Source organism: Triticum urartu, chromosome 2 (assembly GCF_003073215.2).
Source record: "Triticum urartu cultivar G1812 chromosome 2, Tu2.1, whole genome shotgun sequence".
Taxonomy (NCBI): domain Eukaryota; kingdom Viridiplantae; phylum Streptophyta; class Magnoliopsida; order Poales; family Poaceae; genus Triticum; species Triticum urartu.
In genome coordinates, this window is record NC_053023.1 from 8060322 (window position 1) to 8069585 (window position 9264).

Sequence of the window (9264 nt, forward strand, 5' to 3'; positions counted from 1 at the left end):
CTGTGTACTTCTTTTTAGTGGTGAGATTCAAGCAACCAGCTAAAAACCCTAGGCATGGCTTTCAATGTTTGTTCCTGGTAGTGGTAATCGATTCTCGTTTGTTGAAGGAGTTGTTTGGAGTCTTCTCGAACTTTATGCCCTAGGTGAAAACCCATGATATTACCTATATGGTTAGGTCTAGCGACGATGGTGTTCACACACCATTACCTTCCCAGAGGTGTCACTATTGAGGACCTCTCATAGCCTTGATCTTGCCTATGGCAATGTTAGCTGTTGATGTAATGTTGCAGCGTGTTGTTAATTAGACTCCTCTTACGAAGAAGCATAACCAAGACGAAAACGTAAAGGTAGCTCTCATACCCATCTTAACATGAATTTAGGAAACATAAATTAATATTTTGAACAAGACAAAGTATAACTTCGCAACAGTATTCCCTCTTCTCTACTACTTTAAAAGGGATTAGTGTTTCTTGTACTGCCAGGCATAGTGCTTCTTCGAACGTCATGTAGGTAACCCTCCCTCTCTCTCTTTTGATTTTTAACATCCTATTACTAGGGGTTTTGATCGCGTTTCCTCGAAACTATCTTACCTTTTATTTACATACAAAATAAAATAGTATTTTCTTCGGTAAGAAAATAAGTTCTTATCAAATAAGTGATTTTTATTTTGGTACGTAAATCACGGAGATGGTCAGGTAAATCACGCGCTAACGTAGTAGAATATTTGTATCACGTTGCAACACACGAGAAATTATCTAGTGATAATAATAACGGATATTTGGAGTGAAAACCTCCAAAGGAAATTATATTAAATATATACATAATCACATGATATCTATGGATCATGTTCCCACAATACACTCTAGTAGCATCTTTTTTATGGTGACTAGCATTATTAAATCCAAATATAAGTTTGGTCATCCACCATTGTTGCATTAAACATGCATTACTTCATGTTGGACATCTCTCATTCAAAAGTGTGACGTTTTGTGCTCACCTAGAATGGTCGACCTGAAATTTAAAGGCAATATATCAGCATCACTGGAAATATATAGATTATGTGTTACAACAGATTCGATAACATAGTGTTATGAAAATGAGAAGTAACAAGTTATACAATTGTTCTGTGAAGTTAAGAATAAAAGATGAATTTATAGCATCTTAAAATGTAAACCTTATTACAATGTTGAATACAAATATGGATGTAATTGAGGAATTTCCTATTCATCTCGTCGTACCTACGCACCATTGTTAACCTATTCAATAATGTAAACTTCTCATGAATTGTTAGCCGTCGAAAAAATACTAAGAATTATTCATTTTAAATTTTGGGAAATTATATCTTTTGAATACGGAAAAACTAGTGAACCGTGCATTTGCGCGGCTAGTATTTAATCATGTACGTACACATGATATTTTCGATTTAGATAGGGTCTCTAGATCAAAAGTTTTTTTTCCTTTTTCATAGGAATATTCTATATAGATTTTTAGTACTTTAAATAAATAATTGATAAATTGACAACATTTTTGTTCACAATCTAAATAATTAATTTTTGGCATTATAACACTTTAAATACATAAATAAAATTTAACCAAGAAATAAATATAAACATAAATGTCTTTCTTTCGAACCAAATGTCTTCTTGCTGTGTATGCATCATCATTAGCAGTGTGGTGGCTTGTGTATTTGTTCCCGTAGATTTATTACATATTCTCATTCCTAATATATATTTTTTGTCAATAATTTGTCTTTTGATGCTAGATGTTATTCGAATATATTCATCCATACATTGGCATTTTAACATGTCAAAATTTAGATGAAATCTTACAGAAAATTGAATTTCAACAAAACAAGTTAGTCAGCTCGATCGAATCATTTTTTGACTGTAGTGCAAAGCACTACTATTTTAATATTCTTATCAAAATCATACTTATATTTCTTTTGAGTATGTACTCATCCTTTTGCCACTGCATCTATATTTTGACCAAAAGTGTTCTCTTTGTTTGGAAAGGATTATTAGGTGTCTTCGATGTGGGTTATTTAACAAGCCTTAGAAAATAAATTTTTTGCATTCCTACTTTCAGGAAAATCTATTTTTGCATGTTATTTTATGGCTATCGAGTATGATTTATTCTCGTAATATGTAAACAGATTCGGCCTGTTAGTTGATTAATTGTGTCACGGCAATGATGGTATTGCATGCACTTCATGCAATTCAGATTGCTACAGATTGATTTGCATTAAAGCCGATTTGGCTATTAATACACATATTCCTTTTACCTTTATTTTAAATCTCCGCTATCTAAATTAGGACCCATCATAAAATCATAATAGCAGATTATTTAGCCCAAGTGGACCAATATAATGTCTTGTATTAGATTTGTTCTCCTTGTACCTCGGTGAACGACCCAATAATTCCTTAATATCATACCATCTTGAGAGGTCAACACCCCGAGTCAACATGATATAGATGGATTCCGTTCATATGCCCGATGACGTGTTGTTTTGACGATAGAATTATATTTAATTGTTTGTAGTTTCCTATCTACAATTTTAGATTACGATTTTCATTTGTAATACATCAAAAACAAAATGACATATGAGATAAAAGGAGTTTGCAATCAATATGATGTTATTCTTCCACGTTCAAGCCATACATTTTTGTCTATATTAGTATAAAAATTTCAAAACATTGACTGTATGTTTGTTTACATGCTTTATATGCTGCGAAGGATGATGTATTTTCTTTTGCATTTATGTTGTGTATGCTTTCACGGGGACTTCTCATGACTATTCTCAGTCAAAAAAAACTAAAATTCATATCAACCATTTTAATTAGAAAACACGCCATGATTCATTTGTAAAAAAATTGTGAGAAAAGAAATATAATTTTTTGGCACTTAGATTTTCAGGTATCTTCAGTATCAGTAGTCCATTCATTATTTATTGCCTCTAACATCATATTGTAGGCTGACTTTCTTATTTTCTAAAAGTGGTATATTGGTAATTTGTTTGTCTATGCTATGTACATACACATTTACGTTCTAATCTGGATAGAAAAACAAAATTGCTCGTGCATAGAGAAAGTTTGTTATCACACACTAATGTAGTAGTCTGGATTGATTTTCCTTCAACACAAAATAGGTTTCTGGATGTAGTACTGTGACTGGACTCCTATTTTCCTGCGGGCCGCTCGGGGACTCATGTATTATTGGCAGATATACGTTTTGTTAGCTGTCTGGTAGCCATGAATTTTTATTTTAGACGGAAGATGGCAATCCTACTTTTGCAATGCTAACGTGAGCTTTATGTCTAATTATTGTCTTGGATAGTTTTTTATTAGGAAAAAACATAAGACTTTGATGTAACACGTGTTCAATTATTTTTGCGTGCCATGCCAAATTATTTGTATGTACCTATATTTGTATGTAACGTTCATATTTTAAATCTTAACCACTAATATATAATATTGATACTCGAGATAATTTAATAGATACGGAAGAATCATGATGGCTTGTTTGACTCTTGTTTTAAGTATATAATAGATAGGTACTAAGATTTATTCCTTTCTAATTTTCTCTAAACACTTAGCCTCCCACTACCAGCATCAACTGGTTGCCGATTTTCTAGTTGCTTGCATAATATATTTTATCATACACTTGGCAAATACATCATTTGATTATTGTACCTAAAAACAAGCAGCAAAAAAATTTACACTCAGCATATCAATGATTTTCCCCCAGTTTTACACTTAGCAAACATAAGTTATTAGGTGAGTGTTTGACAAACATTTTCTTTTCTTTCCTTCTTTTCTTTTTTCTATTTTTCTATTTTTTATTTTTTTTTCTCTTTCCTTTGACCTTGATCACGACATGGGAATTAACTTTCATATTTTTTCTGTACTTAACATACACCAGTACATGTTTTGGATTAAACATTGGAATTTTTCGGGGTTTGTTTGCTATTTCAAGTCATTAAGTGCACTTCCAGGCATTTAATAAATGTAACTCAAATTCTAATGAAAATACATGAAATAATGGCCAAAAAATGAGTTGAAATTATGTAATTCTGTTATTAAGTTTATGCTGCTCTCTTATCCAAAAAATAACTAATTTCAAATATCAAGGTGCCAAGACTCGACTACTAACATGGAGCTCATTGTCTTTTTAATTCTATAAGTGGACGACATTTGAGAAATATGAAACTTGGCATGACATCATGATATGGCATCTACAGGCAGTGGTAATTCTTTTAGAAGGTTTCACAAAAGTTGTGATGTGTGCCGCATAGAAACCAAACTATCTACGAGTAATAGTCATGGTTATGAGAGGGAATCGGTCAAGTTTTCAAGCGAAGTGACGGTTTCATTCACCAGTTTGCCTTGAAACCATTTCTACAATCAACATATACCATTACATTTTCTATGTAAAAATTGTGTGTTTTTCTCGGTTTGTTCACTATATTTAAGTCCTTAAGTGCATTTCTAGGGATTTAATGCATATAGTTAAAATCTGAAACAAGGGCATGAAAATGCGGTCATAAAGGAGTTGAATTTTTTTATTTGTGTTATTGATTATATGTTCAGAACTTATCTAGGAAAATAAAATTAATTCCAAATTAGGGTGCTAGGACTCGACAACCAACATGGAGGTTATTGCTTTTTCGTTCTAAAGAATTGCAAATGAGGTCTAAAATAGTGAAACTTGGTACAGTGTCATGAGATGACACCAAGAGTCTGTGATAAAAATGTAGAAGGATTCACAAAATTTGGCATGTAAATTTCTTAGAAACTAAACCAGCTTGGAGAAAGAATCGTGGTTTCGAGAGGGAACCAAACATATTAGAAGGCAAACTATGGTTTTTCTTCATGGGTTGGCCCTAAATTGTTTTTCGCCCTGAAAACATATTGTTACATCTTCTGTGTGAAAAATATTGCATTTTAGGAAGTTCATTTGCTATATTTAAGTTATTAAGTGCATTTATATGCATTTAATTGTTATAATTAAATTTGAATTTCTCGTACACAAAACAATGGGTATAAATTGGTTAAAAATCAGATTTGTTTAGTGAGTTTCCTTTCAAGCCTTCTAAAAAAGGAATTACAAACCGCAGGGTGCCAATACTCGACTATCAACATGCAACTAATTGGTCGTAATTTTTAAATAATGCAAGTGATGTCTAAAAAACCTGAAACTTGGAATGGTGTCTTCATGTGAAAGCTGGAAGTTGTTGTAAAAAATTGGGGACGTTTCACAAAAGAAATGTCATGTAAATTGTTTGTAAACCGAACCATCTTCAAAGAAGAATCATTGTTTCATGAAGAACGGGTCAGGTTTTAAGGAGGTGATGGTTGGTTTCATCAGTTGATGTTGAAACTTTTTTTACACTCAATATACACCATTATGTATTCAAAGTCAAAATTTAATGTTTTCTGGGTTTGTTTGCTATATCTAAGTCATTAACTGCATTTCTAGGCGTCTAACAGATATAATTCAAATTTGACTCCAAGTACATGAAACAAAAAGCAAAAATGGGTTGAAAATATTATTTTATCTCATCGAGTAGATGTTTAGAACTTATTGAAGAAAATAAAAGGAATTCCAAACAATATCATGCCAAAATTCGGCCACCAACATGGAGCTTATTCGCTTTTTGATTCTGTAAAATGCAAACAAAGACAAAAAGACATGAAATTTAGCATGATGTCATGATCTAACAACTAGAGGGGGTGTTAAAATTTTGAGAATCTTGTGAAAATTTCGTGACTTGCTCTTCTTATAAACCACAACATCTATGAGGATGAATCACGGTTTTTAGACGGAGCCGGTCATGTATAAATCTAAGTGAGAGTTGCCTTCATCGGTTCACGTTGAAACTTTTTCTACACTCAACATACAGAACTACATCTTCAATGTAAAAATTTGCAAAAAAAAAATTTAGGTTCGTTTGTTATATTTAAGTCATTATGTACATTCCTATATATTTAAAGGATTAAATTAAAATTTGAACTGCAAGCACATGAAATAATGGTAAAAATGGGTTGGAAATATTGTTTTTGTTGATTCTGTGATAGGACTTATCCAAGAATAAATAGAATTCTAAATATCAAGGTGCCAAGACTCAACCACCAACATGGAGCTTAGTGTTTTTTATTCTAAAAAAGGCCAACGAAGTTTGAAAAATATGAAACTTGTCATGATGTCATATATATAATGATACGTAGAAGATGTGCCAAGAGAGAAGGGGAGAAATGAAATAAAGTAAAATAAAAAGGGAAGAAAAGAAAATAGAGAAGAAAAATTTTGCCGAGAAAAAAACACTTGGCAAATTGTCTGGTGAAGAAACATACTATCCACGTGTTTCATCCTGATTGGTTGCGAGAAGGAGGGAGGGTCCATGACATGGCACACCAGAAATTTCCTCTCCTTCTCTCACCTCGGTCTCCTCTTCTAACACACTCCTTGACACCACCGCCAGCTCTTCCTACATTTATCCTTATTCTCCCACCACTCCATCACCATCTCCTTCTTCGGACGCACCGTCATTGTCTGTTGCACCGCCTCCTTCACTAATGGCCTCTACTTCCCCTCCACTAGAGGCATTGTCACCTCCTCTTCCGATGGCATCCCTTCCACCTCCAATAGCGCAAGCAATGATAGTAGAGAGTGCACACCTGGGCTGCGTCAGGAGGCTACTTTTTTTGCCACTGTTCATTCGCTTTGCCGAGTGTATGTGCTAAGAAGAGTCTTCGCCTTAACCCTATGCTTACACTCAGCGAACCATTCGGTTTCAGGGTTTTCTATCCTCTATTAATTATTTTGAATGAGCACAAATCTTTGCTGAGCACAAAAGGAAGACTCGGCAAATGTTTTTTCGAGTATCCGCGAAAACACACTCGACAAAGGTGTCTTTGATGGACGGACTTTAGACATGTGTGCTTTGCCTAGTACTTTTTAACCTTTGTTGAGTGTTTTTGGCACTAGATAAAACCCTCGTTCCAACAGTGTATGAAAAATAGTAAGGTGTATTGCTTTCTAATTTAGAGAAATTAACTCTTCTTAATAGAAAAGCGATGTGTCCAAACGTAATTCATACCTCCGCATTTTTTGGTAGTGCTTTGAGCCTGTTGAGAATGTAGTCTATGGAAGGTCTCTTATCCTGATCAATCTCCACACATTGTAGAGCAATATCGATACATGCTTGTACTTGATTCAAACCTTGTTCTTCCAACAATGTGTACTCAGACATTATTTTCTCCATTGTCCAATTTTCTTTTACCTACATAAAATTTGAAAATGTCCTCCTTTAATAATGTACACAAATTAATTGTAAGATAATATTCTCAGTTTCAGTCGACAAATAATGAAGTGATATTTATTCTTACTCCATCAACATATTTCCTTGCATGTTTCTGGTCAGAGCTATTCTTCTCTCTTGTGGAGATCTCCATTATGATTAGGCCTAAGCTATATATGTCTGACCGAGCCGAGATTTCACCACTATATAGATACTCCGGGGCCATGTATCCACTAATGGTATCAACATCAAAATATTAATCAATATTATTAGTTGGAGATGCGAAAAACAATTTTACATTACAATATATGAACAAGGTAGTTGATATATCAGCATAATAATCATAGAGTAACTCACACTGATCCCATGACACTTCGCGTGATCTTTCGGGTATGATCTATGCCGAATATTCTGGAGAAACCAAAATCCGCAATTTTCGGTGCCATGTTGACATCTAGTAATATATTTTGCGGCTTCAGACCCAAATGAAGAATGGGACGAGGCAAGGTGTGTAAAAAATGTACACCTTTGCATATTCCCTTTATTATTTTGAAGCGAGTCCCCCAATCAATGATACTGGACTCACCTGAAATACTTGCCATAGAGCTTTATAACTTATATAGGATAGTAGATCCAAATGATAATTATCTCTCAGAATATTAACGACAAAAAGATTTTGTGAAGTGAAAAATCTCCACCAAAACAACAAAATTCTTCTATTGATAATGTGCAATCTTTTCTTGCTCATTGATATAATGGTGCGAAAATTAGAGGAACTTTTTCCTAACCATGCTAAACCTGCATGCAAACCACGCAGCACAGTAAATATTTGAAAAATAGCTCGGATAGTAAATGATATGACATACCAAAAAGATTCTTGTCAAGGCTTCCCTGAGGTAAGTATTCATAGCAGAGTAAAGTGCAGTAATCTCTGCAGTAATATATCGTTCATTGATCTGAACCAATTTATTATTTGGTTCACGGCAGTATGCAACCATCTTGACAATATTTTCATGTTCAAGCCCCATAATATTCTGAACCTCATTCGCGAATTTTTTCTCACATGGTACTGGTGAATTTTCCGCGAGTTTCTTCACAACCACCACTTCACCACCGTCCAGAATCCCCTGTTTAATGTCACGTAAAACTAAAATCAACCTTATCATCTCTCCAGATTAACCATTGAATTGACAGAAAAAAGTTGTGAAAAAATCATACCATATAAACTGACTCAGACGCGTCTTCACGAAGTTGTAGGTCCTTGGAGAAGTTCTTTGTAATTTTATTCAGAAAGTCTAATGGTAGTTCACTCGGTAGGCTCTTCAGGGTTACGCCTCCGGTGGCCATTAATTGATGATGGTGTAGGAAACTACAGATGTGAGCAATTACGACTTCCAATTAACCAAAGCAAGGAAGTTTCCAAACAATACCAGACTAAGTATGCACAAGTAAGCCGTATCTGGAAATAAATTAAGCAGTTCGACAAGTGCTCTGACCTTGGAGAGGAGCTAGCGCTCGATCAGGGAAGAGAACACCAAGAGGGGGAATGAACTTCAAATCTGAGATGAATAGACTCCTTGCTGCTGGTGCCTCTAGTATATAAAGCAAACCAAGGAGATATTTTTATGACCGGTTGACTTGACTATTCTTAGCCAAAAACATGTTATTTCACCAGCTGGGTCCGCCCTTGCCAGTAGAGGTGGTTAGTTCTGGTGTTATTTCCGATGCAGCTTCCTTCAACTGATAATTTTGGTGACAGGCATGAACTTGCCTACTAACATGTGCAGGTCAGTTAAAAGGCAAAATTGACAACAAATTGTAAGTTGCCAGAGTTTTTTTTAACACAACGCAAGCGCTTATATACACGCGCATACACTAACCCCTATAAACGCACACACGCACAGCCTACCCCTATGAGCATCTCCTAAAGACTGAGCTGGTATATCATCTTGAAACTTACAAAGTCG

General features: G+C 34.5%; 1 pseudogene; it reads right to left on the reverse strand.

Annotated features, from left to right (window-relative positions):
* Positions 1-768: 768 nt before the first annotated feature.
* On the reverse strand, positions 769-8920 carry LOC125535035 (annotated as a pseudogene).
* Positions 8921-9264: the final 344 nt, after the last annotated feature.